The sequence below is a fragment of the Pan troglodytes genome, chromosome 6, assembly GCF_028858775.2.
Source record: "Pan troglodytes isolate AG18354 chromosome 6, NHGRI_mPanTro3-v2.0_pri, whole genome shotgun sequence".
Classification (NCBI taxonomy): Eukaryota; Metazoa; Chordata; class Mammalia; order Primates; family Hominidae; genus Pan; species Pan troglodytes.
This window is the reverse complement of record NC_072404.2, coordinates 72,607,156-72,620,058: the sequence shown is the minus strand read 5'-3', so window position 1 is coordinate 72,620,058 and position 12,903 is coordinate 72,607,156. Positions and strand designations below refer to the sequence as shown.

The 12,903-nt window shown below is 39.9% G+C and overlaps 1 pseudogene; it reads right to left on the bottom strand.

Moving 5' to 3' along the window:
* Positions 1-12,903, bottom strand: part of LOC100612293 (T-complex protein 1 subunit zeta-like) — a 25,410-nt pseudogene extending 12,507 nt beyond the window's left edge.

Sequence of the window (12,903 nt, the reverse complement as noted above, 5' to 3'; positions counted from 1 at the left end):
TATTTGACTTCCCCATCCCTGCTCTGCAGCCTGAAAACTACCTCCAGATAATAAATTGGGGCAACCATAGAGCTCAGTAGGTTTGTTTCCCATCTTTCAGTGACCACAGTCTTGCTTTGCCTGTTACCCAATGCCTACAAATTGCTATTTCATATATTGTTGCTTAAAATAGCAAGGTAAATCCAGTCCTTGTTATTCTATCACTGCTGGACAGAATATATATCGCAAATCAAGTAACAGTTTCTCAATTTGTATCTTGTTGTTGTTGCTGTTTTGAGATAGGGTCTCACTCTCACCCAGGCTGGAGTGCATTGGCTCATAACTCACTGCAGCTTCAATCTCCTGGTCTCAAGGCATCCTCCCGCCTAGGCCTCCCAAAGCACTGGGATTATAGGCACGTGCCAGCCACTATGCCCTCAACTTAGTATTTAAATGCTTAGCCTTCATCCAGCTCTACCTCTCTATAACACCAAACAAAATTTTTCCTCCTTTTTTTCTTGGAATTTGCTCTTCTTAGTTTGACACTAAACTCTTAATTCTCCTACCTCTTTGATTATCATTTCTGATTCTTGAATCTTGAAAGTTCTAGGCAAGTTTCCAAAATCCTATTCTTGCCGCATTTTCTTCTCCATCTGTGTAGGATCTCACCAGTGAAATTTCAACAAGTCCCACAAATTCATTCATAACCTCTTTTGCAGAAGTACTACATGACTGGCCTTGGACTTCTTCATTCACAGAGGGGAAAAGGGTGAATACAAAATATAATTTCTACTACATTTTAAAATTTATGTATGTACTTCTATTATTATTATTTTTATTATTATTTTTAGCAGAGTCTTGCTCTGTCACCCAGGCAGGAGTTCAATGGTGCAATCTTGGCTCAGGGCAACCTCTGCCTCTGGGGTTCAAGCGATTCTCATGCCTTAGCCTCCCGAGTAGCTGGGACTACAGGCATGTGCCACAACACCCAGTTCTAATATTTGTATTTTTAGTAGAGATGGGGTTTCACCTTGTTGGCCAGGCTGGTCTCGAACTCCTGGCCTTAAGTGATCCACCAGCCTCAGCCTCCCAAAGTGCTGGGATTACAGGCGTGAGCCACCATGCCCAGCTATATATGTAGTTTTATACATATACAACCAGAGGAAAAAACAGCAGTTAATTCACTTAAGGTATTAAGAATGATGATCTGTTTTGTGGGTAACATTTTCTTTATTTTTCTATATTTTCTTTCTTTATTTATTTTATTTTATTTTTTTGAGACAGAGCCTCGCTCTGTCACCCAGGCTGGAGTGCAGTGGCACGATCTCAGCTCACTGCAAGCTCTGCCACCCCTCCCGGGTTCATGCCATTCTCCTGCCTCACAGCCTCCTGAGTAGCTGGGACTATGGGTGCCCGCCACCATGCCTGGCTAATTTTTTTGTATTTTTAGTAGAGACGGGGTTTCACCGTGTTAGCCAGGATTGTCTCGATCTCCGGACCTTGTGATCTGCCCACCTCAGCCTCCCAAAATGCTGGGATTACAGGCATGAGCCACCACACCTGGCTATTTTTCTGTATTTTCAATACACACACACACACATACACACACACACACACGAAGCTATTTTTGTGTGTGTGTGTGTGACAGTTTCACTCTTGTTGCCCTGGCTGGAGTGCAATGGCGTGATCTTGGGTCACTGCAACCTCTGCCGCCCGAGTTCAAGCGATTCTCCTGCCTCAGCCTCCCGAGTAGCTGGGATTACAGTCATGTACCACCACGCCCGGCTAATTTTTGTATTTTTAGTAGAGATGGGGTTTTTCCATGTTGGTCAGGCTGGTCTCAAACTCCTGACCTAAGATGATCCGCCTGTCTCAGCCTCCCAATGTGCTGGGATTACAGGCATGAGCCACCATGTCTGGTACGAAGCTATTTTTTAAGTCCCCATTTCTAGCTCATAACTCCAGCTGTTTTCACAGGCCAGAATCTCACACCACTGTTTTCAAAAGCAAGTCACATATCTTCCACCTAGAGCCTGCCTTTCTCCCTCTGTGCCAGTTAATGATATTCAGTCCTCCCATAAGCTTGAGTCATTTCAATTTGTCCTTCTGTTTCCACATCTAGTCAAAAATCCTACTGGAAACAATGAATTTCAATCCATGAGAAAAAACATTACTGCAGAGGGCTCTAGAATAATGATCTCAAAGCAGCACTAAAAAGCTAGCAGAATGAAAAATCCCCTTTTTTCCAGGTCAGAGATATGAGACAATCTGCAAAGAGGAAGCCATGCCCTTGGCATAGAAGCAGCTTGTTCCTGGGATAAAGAGGTGGATTTGGAAGAGTAGGCCAAAATTGGACAATAAGCCAAGGGGGGAAACTGTTGAAGAGAGTCAAGAGGCTGGGGACTTGAGCCTGCATTTTGGGTGGCACCCAAAGATGACAAAAGGAGAAACATGTCATAAACCAGGCTTCAAATGGCGCTTTGGCAGAAAGTTGTTTTGCTGCCCAAACTGGCATTTAATATTGGTTGAAATGAATAAGACATGCCAGCCATCAACTTTTTACCATGTAATTAACCAGCTCTGAATAAGATCATGTCTTTTTACTTTAGTGCTCTTTTGAAAGTGGGTAATAAACAATAAATAGAGTATTCAAAAGTCACAAAATAGTATGGACCTTGAGAACATTGTGCTAAGTGAAACAAACCAGTTACAAAAGGACAAACACTATATGATTCCACTTGCATGAGCTATCTAGAGTAGTCAAATTCATAGAAACAGAAAGTAGAATGGTGACTGCCAAGGGTAGGGGAGGTATTAAGTACTTGTTTAATGGCTAGGAAAAAGTTTTGGAGGCTGGTTGTACAACAATATGAATATACTTTAAACTACTGAGCAGTACCCTTAAAAATGTTTAAGATAGTAAGTTTTGCTACATGTATTTTATCACAATTAAAAATTTTTAAAAATTTTAAGTCACAAATTAGTGTAGAAAGTGTCACCCAATTCTGCCTTCTGGCCACTCGGTTCCACTCCTCAGAGACAGCCAGTGTTAGTATATCTTCCCATCTTTCCAAATACATTCTAATTATATATGCTTGCAAATATATGCCTATAGAGGTAAAACACACCCATACACAAACAGTGGCATATTACACGTACTGTTCATGCACTTTGGTCTTTTCATTTAACGTATCTTAGAGACTTTTCTAAATTACTTCATATACAACTGCCTTACTCCTTTTAGGAGCTGCTACCTGGCCGGGCGTAGTGGCTCACGCTTGTAATCCCAACACTTTGGGAGGCTGAGGTGGGTGGATCACGAGGTCAGGAGTTCAAGACCAGCCTGGCCAAGATGGTGAAACCCCATCTCTACTAAAAATACAAAAATTGGCCGGGCATGATGGCAGGTGCCTGTAACCCATATACTCAGGAGGCTAAGGCAGAGAATTGCTTGAACCCAGGAGGCAGAGGTTGCAGTGAGCCGAGATTGTGCCACTACACTCCAGCCTGGGCAACAAAGCGAGACTCTGTCTCAAAAAAACCTGCTACAAATTTACTGCATGACTATATCAATTATTTTACCAGTTCCCTACTAATGGGTAATTAGGTTTTGCATGAGTTTTTGTGCTTATAAACACAGCAATGAATACCTTCATGCTATTTTTAAGCCCCACATATAAAAGAGTGTGTGTAAATATATGTTACATGCCTAGGATGAAACTGCTAAAACAAAAGTTATGTGCATTCTTTATGTGTGATTGTGTGATGTGTGTGATGTGTGACTTGATGTATACACACTATTTTTATTTATATTAAAATGTGTACTGAAGTATAGCATACATTCAGAACAGTACATAATTCTTAAGTTCATAGCTTACAATGAATTTTCTCAATATAATTACACCTAACACAGAGATTTAAAAAAAAAAAAAGATTATAAGCCTCCAAAAGCCCTTCATGTCTCCATCCAGTGAGCTCCCCAAGAGTAATACTACCCTGACTTCTAACACCACAATTTTGTCTTTTTTTGAATTTATATTTGTGTTTGGCTCTTTCACCCAACATTATGATTGTGAGTCATTCATGTTGGGTGAACTGTAATTCATTCATTCTTATTGCTCTATAATATTCCATTGTGTAAATACATCACAACTGATCTAAACTATACTATACTACATAAGGTATGTGAATTCTTAAATTTTAATGGATATTATTCAACTGCTCTCCATAGAGTTTAGAAACTTACCATTAATATACGGAAGTAGCTGTCTTCCTACACCTTAGTCAATAGCTAATCAAACTTCTTAATCATGTTAATCAGGTATTTTTAAAATGCTTTCAGTATAGTTTCAATTTGCTTAACTCTTACATTGCCTGCAACTGAGGATCATTTCATACATTTAGGAGCCACTTGTCTTTCCTTTAAACTGTCTCTGAATGTGCTCACTTGTCTACTGAGTTGTTGGTCTTTTCTATCAGCAAGTGATCCTGCTTTTTAAAGGAAATTAGCCCTTTGAACATGCTGCATGGCAACTATTTCTTCCCAGCTTATCACTGGAGTCCCAATTTTGTTTATACTAGTTTTTGCCATGTCTAGGTTGTCTGTTTGTTTATTTATTTATTTATGAGATGAGGGGTCTTGCTCTGTTGCCCCGGCTGGAGTGCAGCGCAATGTTGCGATCTCAGCTCACTGCAACCTCCGCCTCCCGGGTTAAAGCGATCCTCTTGCCTCTGTCGTTTCTAATAAAGTTAAACACTCACCTATCCCATGACCCAGAAATCCACTCCTAGATATATACACAAGAGAAATTAGTATATATGAGAATGTTCATAGCAGCTTAATTCACAATAGCCAAAACCTAGAAACAATCAATAAGAAAATGAATAAACAAAGGGTAATATAATCACACAACAGAACTCAGCAAGAAAAAAAGAGTAACTCATAGCACCACCAAGTTGGATAAATTGCAAAAAAAAAAAAAAAAAAAAATTATGCTGGGCAAAAGAAGCCAGACACAGCAGAGTCCTTACTGTCTGAGCCCATTCATATGAAGTTCAAAAACAGGCCAAACGCATGTATAGTGGCCAAAGTCAAAACAGTGTGGTTAGAATAGCAGCTTCTTTCTGGAAATTACCATGAAAGAACTTTCTGGGTGATGGAAATATCCTATATCTTCATCTGGGTAGTGGTTATAGATACATTTATAGGTAAAATACTCTTCAGGCTGTACATTTTTGTTTTTATTGTGTATGACATATACCTCAGTTACACACAAAAACCCATTATGTACCTACCAGAATGGTTAATAAAATTTAACAGATTGACAATTCTAAGCCTTGGCAAAGAGGTGGATAAACAGGAATTCTCACACATTGTTGGTAGGAATCTAAACTAGTGCAACCACTTTGGAAAATAGTCTGGCATTACCAAGTAAAACTGAAGATATACAAAAATGTTTATAGCTGCAGTATTCATAATTGCTGCAAACTGGAGACAAATATCCATCAAAAAGAGAGTGAAGGCTGGATGTGGTGGCTCACGTCTGTAATCCCAGCACTCTGGGAGGCCAAGGCAGGTGGATCACCTGAGGTGAGGAGTTCGAGACCAGCCTGGCCAACATGGTGAAATGCCATCTCTACTAAAAAGACAATAATTAGGGGCCGGGCATGGTGGCTCACGCCTGAAATCCCAGCATTTTGGGAGGCCAAAGCGGGCAGATCACGAGGTCAGGAGATAGAGACCATCCTGGCTAACAAGGTGAAACTCCACCTTTACTAAAAATACAAAAAAATTAGCCGGGCATGGTGGTGGGAGCCTGTCGTCCCAGTTACTCGGGAGGCTGAGGCAGGAGAATGGCGTGAACCCAGGAGGTGGAGGTTGCAGTAAGCCGAGATTGCACCACTGCACTCCAGCCTGGGCAACAGAGCAAGACTCTGTCTCAAAAAAAAAAAAAAAAAATTACCCGGGTGTGGTGGTGTGCACCTGTAGTCCCAGCTACTTCGGAGGCTGAGGCAGGAGAATCACTTGAACCCAGGAAGCAGAGGTTGCAGTGAGCTGAGATCATGCCATTGCACTCCAGCCTGGGTGACAAGAGTGAAACTCAGTCTCCAAAAACAAAAACAAAAAAAAGAGAGAGAATGAATATATCAATTGTGTTATATTCATAATAGAGTATTATTCAGCAATGACTAATGCACAAACTACAGCTCCATAAAACACAGGTGAATCTCACAAAATGATACTGAGTGAAAGCAGCCAAGTAAAGAAAACAAACTAAATGGCTCCATTTATATAAAGTTCAAATAGCAAAACTAAACTACCAAGTTTGGGTGCGATCTTAGAAAAGTAAGAAAATGATTCTCATAAAAAGTCAGGACAGAGGTAACTTTTGAGAAGGGGGATGCATATAGTTGATTAGGGGGAAGTTAACGGAGGGCTTTCTGGAGTGCTGGCATTGGTCTATTTAATGACCGGAATGTTGGTTACAGGGTTATACTTTGGTGATTACAACAACAAAAAGATGCACCACTCAATGATTTTTCTGTAAGTTATAATTCACAATAAAAGAACGTGAAAAACAATCAATGGGGTCTGGTGATTGATTGAATTTGGTGGGGGAGGGGAGGAAGAGAATCATGGACAAGTCCCAGGTTTCTGACTTGCACAATTGCTTAGGTGGTGATGCCTTTCACTGAGATAGCCAACAGCATTTTTGGAGGAAGAGTATGAAATAAATCTTGGACATACTGAATTTATTAGTTTTGGGACATCTAAGTAGAGATGTCTAGTAGGCAATTAGATATTATTAGCAAATGAAGTACTCAACAGCAGAGGTTGGGGTAGAGATAAAAATGTTGGATTCACCCATGAGTGAGACCATGGACATGGCTGTGACTGTTAAGGGAAAGAAGAATGACAGAAGGGCCTAAGGCTGCTTGGTGGGACATCAACATTTAATGGCCAGATACAGAATAAGCCAGCAAAAAAAAAAAAAAAAAAATTGAGAGTGGTAGGAGGAAAATGAAGAACTGTCACGAACCATTAAGCAAGAGGAAAGAGCGTCTCAAGAGTAAGAAGTCACTCCCTGCAGGTTGATGTGTAGTTGGGGGGTTGGGGGGGGACATGGATTATGTGTACTACTCAGCAGGCCAGTTTTTACTCCACCTCTTTCTGGCTGACTTGACACAAGCAACAACCCAACAGAAAACCAATATTTTTGAGAATGGCTGCAAGTTTTTTTTTTTTTTTTGCTGTCTTTTGAGGTAAGAAATCAAGGCTGAGCTCTTCTTTCTCCTAATTCTCAGGAAGGAGGAAGGCAGATGTGAGAACACTGATTGGGTGTGAGTGTACTGGGCAACATCACTGTTAAAAGGTCAGTACACAGATGCGAGCTCACTTGTCTGCTTCTTTCATGTGACTGAAGTGGTTAAGAAGGTTGTCACTCCCCCCTGCACCCCCCTCACCACCACAGTAAGGGAGAGACAGGGCCAAACCTACAGCTTGGGTAGAAGAGGCCAGGGCAGGTGTCCAAGGCCAGATCAGCAGTCAGCCAGGGCAAATGGGCTCACTTTGGTTACATGACCTCAAGCAACTGACAGAAAGGAGTGAAATGTGGGGAAGATCTCAGTGTGTTTGAGAACTGAGAAGATGAAAAGGGTTCATCTCATGGCCTGCTTTAGTTTGAAACAATTTAAGCTTAACTAGATTCCAAAAAAACAGCATTTCCACCTGAACCAGCTGGGTTCATTCCAGTCTTCTACCCTGGAGTTTGGTGCCCAAGTCCTAGTTAAGAATAAAACGTAGAGTCCTTTTGTTGTCCATTTGTCAGTGCGAATATTTAATATAAATATTTCTCCCAGGGACCCTATAGACTTGAAAATAGTGGCTATAGATTGCAGACAATTTTGATATTCCAGGGATCTCTGACCAGAATAAGAAATTACCGTAATTTCTCAATTTCTAGCACCACACAAATTGCATCTCACACACACAGACACATACACACACAGGGGCGGGTTTACCTACTTCTCAGAAAATTGCACAGATTCAACAAGAAAGAATAAATAGTAATTAATGTGTTCCTTAATGGCTGGTGAATAATAATAAAATGTTAACTAAAACAAAAACAACTTTTATTTTTAAACCCACTATCACCCCTCACCAAATATTTAAGCGATAAAGTCTAAACTGACAGAACCGCAAATTAGTACAGTCCTTTGGGAGGGAAATGTGGTGATACATAGTAGGAAGCTATCCTGTTATTTGTTGCTTTTATTTTTAAATGACAGAAGGAAACAAAATTAAAAAAGGCTATGTTTCATAAATCACAATACATTCTTACAATATATACTATGTAAACACTTTAAAAATGAGATGCTTGTGTGAGAACTAACTTTGAAGGAGGCACAAGGTATTTACAAATTATTCTATTGAATGATAGCTAGCATTTGTGCAACACCTATGTACTAGGGCTGTGCTGACTGCTTGTACACTTGCTGTTTAATTTTACAATAACCTTACAAGGCAGGTGGCATACTAACGTCATTTAACAAATAAAATGGAAGTGGAGGCTTAAGTTTATTATCTAGTATCACTGAGGGAGGACATAGCACAATTAGGATCTAAAACCACGAAACCTTGATTTCAGAACCTACACTTCCACTCACTGTGCCAGTGTGTCATAAAGTATACATACTTTTGAAAAACTCATTTATTTAATATGGATCAATGTTATATTTCTTTAATATACAGCAATGTACATAATATCAAGGTTATGTATTTATCTAATATAGATCAAGAGTTCACAGCTCTTATCACTAAGGATTTCTGGGTTTCTTTAGTAAATTTTAAGAAAACTGTTATGAATTAACAGTACAGATGATACAAGCATATGGGAAAAGTAACAAGGAGGGACTCCAATGACTGAAAGTTTAGAGAACAAAACTCTTACCTTCCCGGCCAGGCATGGTGGCTCATGCGTGTAATCTCAGCACTTTGGGAGGCTGAGGCGGGCAGATCATGGGGTCAGGAGATCGAGACCATCCTGGCTAACATGGTGAAACCCCGTCTCTACTAAAAACATGTAAAATTAGCCAGGGGTGGTGGCATGCACCTGTAATCCCAGCTACTTGGGAGGCTGAGGCAGGAGAATAGCTTGAACCCGGGAGGCAGAGGTTTCAGTGAGCCAAGATTGCGCCACTGCACTTCAGCTTGGGTGACAGAGTAAGACTCTGTCTCAGAAAAAAAAAAAAAAACAGTGGCTCACGCCTGTAATCCCAGCACTCTGGGAGGCCAAGGTGGGTGGATCACAAGGTCAGGAGATTGAGACCATCCTGGCTAACACGGTGAAACCCCGTCTCTACTAAAAATATAAAAAATTAGCCAGGCGTGGTGGCGGACACCTGTAGTCCCAGCTACTCGGGATGCTGAGGCAGGAGAACGGCGTGAACCCGGGAGGCGGAGGTGGCAGTGAGCCGAGATTGCACCACTGCACTCCAGCCTGGGTGACAGAGTGAGACTCCATCTCAAAAAAATAAAAAAATAAAAAAACAAAAAACTCTCACCTTCTCAAAAGGCACCTTCTTCTTTATATGCTGCAATATTGTATGACATTTTCACAACAATTGCGTATTACCTCAAAGAGGTTTTCTGAAAAAATAAAACAACCCCTCCTGAAACATTTTTCAAATAAAACAAAAGTAAAGGCACTATCTCAATGTGTACCTTCAGAAACTGGAAACATCCTTCATATCTAACAATAAGAGTTAAGTACAGGTATCAACTTGATTAAATGGTCCTTAATCATTAAATTAATGACTATAAGAAAAAGAGATCATAATATACTGCCGATTATTACAAGAACCTGAGTATACATATACCATATATCATGATAAACACTCTTTAGACCAAAAGTAAAGGTGAAAAGAGAAATGAAAACAGGGATAGATGATATAAGGCTTTTCCCTCAACTAATTTACTCTAACACTATCTTTGTAATACATGTGTTTAGAACAAAACAATGCCACAATGAGCATCTAGGTTAAAACCGTTATCAGAGAGGCAACTCCAGAATAAACAGATACAATATGCTCCTTGATGGAAAGACCTGCTAGTGAGAACTGACTCCTTCCCATATTCGTCTATAAATTTAGCACAATTCTAATCAAAATCTCAGTGGGATTTGTCTTAGAACTCATCAAAATTATTCTAAAATTCACCAGAAACAGTAAATTCATGGCAATAGCAAAGAAAAATTTGGAAATGAGCATATTTGCCCTATCAGATATCAAACTTCTATAAAAAGCCACGGGGGAGGGGTGGTAATGGAATAAACACAGACCGACCTGTCACTGGAACAGAACTGAGAATCCAGAAAGAGGCCTTATGTATGCAGAAAAGCCTTGTGGCATTTGAAATACGAACAAGTCAATGAACTGAGACAGGCAAAAGCCTATCCATTTAGGAAAAATTTAGATCCCTACCCTTACACTAGATACAAAAGGAAATTCCATACAAACTAAAAGAGCTCAGTGTGAAAAAAATTTTTTCATATAAAAGATATGAAAATATTTTAAAGATAATCTTGGGATGGTAGAGATTTTGCTAAACCAGAAAAAAAAAAAAACTATAAATATGTGAAAGATTTTCCAGTTGAATAATGAAGAATTTTTTTAAGTGAAAGATCTGACCACCTAAGTTAACACTTCTATGTAAAGACACCATAAACAAAATTAAAAGACAAATAACAAATGAAGAGAAAATGTGTAACACATATAACAAAAGATTAACCATTGTGACATCTAAAGAACTCCTATAAAGCAATAAGAAGAAAAGATAAACAACCCAGAAAGGGAAAAAATGGGCAAAGGTATGAACAGGCAATATCCAGAAGAAATGCAAAATTTTTGTCTGTACAAAAATTATGTTGTAGATTCATGTAACACCCAGTAAACTACATTCTAGGAGGTTAAAGAAGTCATGTTTTTCAGAACTAACAAATTACATATATTTACACGATATCAGAATGGGAAATGCCTGTCTGAACTTGAATCTGCAGACAAAAATTACCAAGAAAAATCATTAAAATTATCATAGACTTAAAAAAACCTTTGTACTAGCATTCATCTAAATCGATGTGAAAAATTCTAAAATTTATCCAGGCAGGAGAAGAAACACAGTTAATAAAAACATGAAAACCTCATTATCAAGCAAGGTGATTAAAAATTAAAAAATAAATTTTTTAAATGTGAAACCATTAAATCTTGCTGATGCTTGGGGAAAATGCAAATCAAAACAATAACGTGACAATTTTCATAAATCATATTGGCAAGTATCTAAAAAATGAGAATGCCCAATTTGGCAAGGGCACAGGGCACCTAATATTCTCTTCCATTACTGGTGGAATTTTTAACAACATGGGAAAATAGTGGGAATATTTTCTTTTTTTTGAGACAGTCTCACTCTGTCGCCCAGGCTGAAGTACAATGGCATGATCTCAGCTCACTGCAACTTCTGCCTCCGCAGTTCAAGCAATTCTCCTGCCTCAGCCTCCCAAGTAGCTGGGACCATCAGTGTGCATTACCATGCCCAGCTAATTTTTGTATTTTTAGTAGAGACGGGGTTTCACCACGTTGGCCAGGCTGGTCTCAAACTCCTGACCTCAGATGATCCACCTGCCTCAGCCTCCCAAAGTGCTGGGATTATGGCCACCGTGCCCTGCCGTGATATGTTAAGTGAGGAAAAGACAAATTAAACATACAGTAAGATCTAAACCATGTTCTAAAATAATAGTAACTATGATTTATGAGTACCTTTATGCCAGACACCAGGACTATTTACATGTACTGGTACACTTCATATTCACAATAATCCTATGAGTTAACACTATTACTACCCTCATTTTATGGAGGAAGAAGCTGAGACAAGAGATCAAGTGACAGAGCCAAGATTTCAACTCAGGTTGACTCTAGAGTCCCAGATCTTAACCACTGGCACAATGTATAGAAATTAATCAAACTCTTTAAACACAGTGGAATTGAGTATACTGTCTACTTTAATTCCCGATTTTGTCATAGATATTCTACTATTTTACTTCTCAAATACAACGAGTTTTTAAAAGGATCGGTAATCACAAGACAGCCAACAGTGTCCCTGAAATTCCCCTAGAGATGCTAACTACAAAATAAAACTTATGAATCATAATTCAATAGCTTTAAATATTGTAGTACAAGAACATTTTTCTAAATGAAATTTTATGTGCATCTATAACATAAGAAACAGATTAGGCTGGGTGTGGTGGCTTGCACCTGTAATCCCAGCACTTTGGGAGGCTGAGGAGGGCAGATTACGAGGTCAGGAGGTCGAGACCAGCCTGGCCAACATGGTGAAACCCCATCTCTACTAAAAATACAAAAATTAGCAGGGTTTGGTGGCAGGTGCCTGTAATCCCAGCTACTCGGGAGCCTGAGGCAGGAGAATCACTTGAAGCTGGGAGGCAGAGATTGCAGTGAGCTGAGATCCCGCCACTGCACTCCAGCCTGGGTGAAAGAGTGAAACTCCATCTCAAAAAACAAACAAAAAAAAGGAATAAAGCAGTATTTTATTCTATCAATGTATTTCAAAGCTCAAACGTGGCCGGGTGTGGTGGCTCATGCCTGTAATTCCAGCACTTTGGGAGGCCAAGGTGGGGGGGGGGGTGGATCATTTGAGGTCAGGAGTTCGAGACGAGCCTGACCAACATGGTGAAACCCCGTCTCTAGTAAAAACATACACACAAAAAAAAAGCCAGGCATGGTGGCACGTGCCTGTAGTTCCAGCTACTCAGGAGGCTGAAGCAGGAAAATCACTTGAAGCTGGGAGGTGGAGGTTGCAGTGAGCCAAGATGGCACCACTGCATGCATTCCAGCCTGGGTGACAGAGTGAGA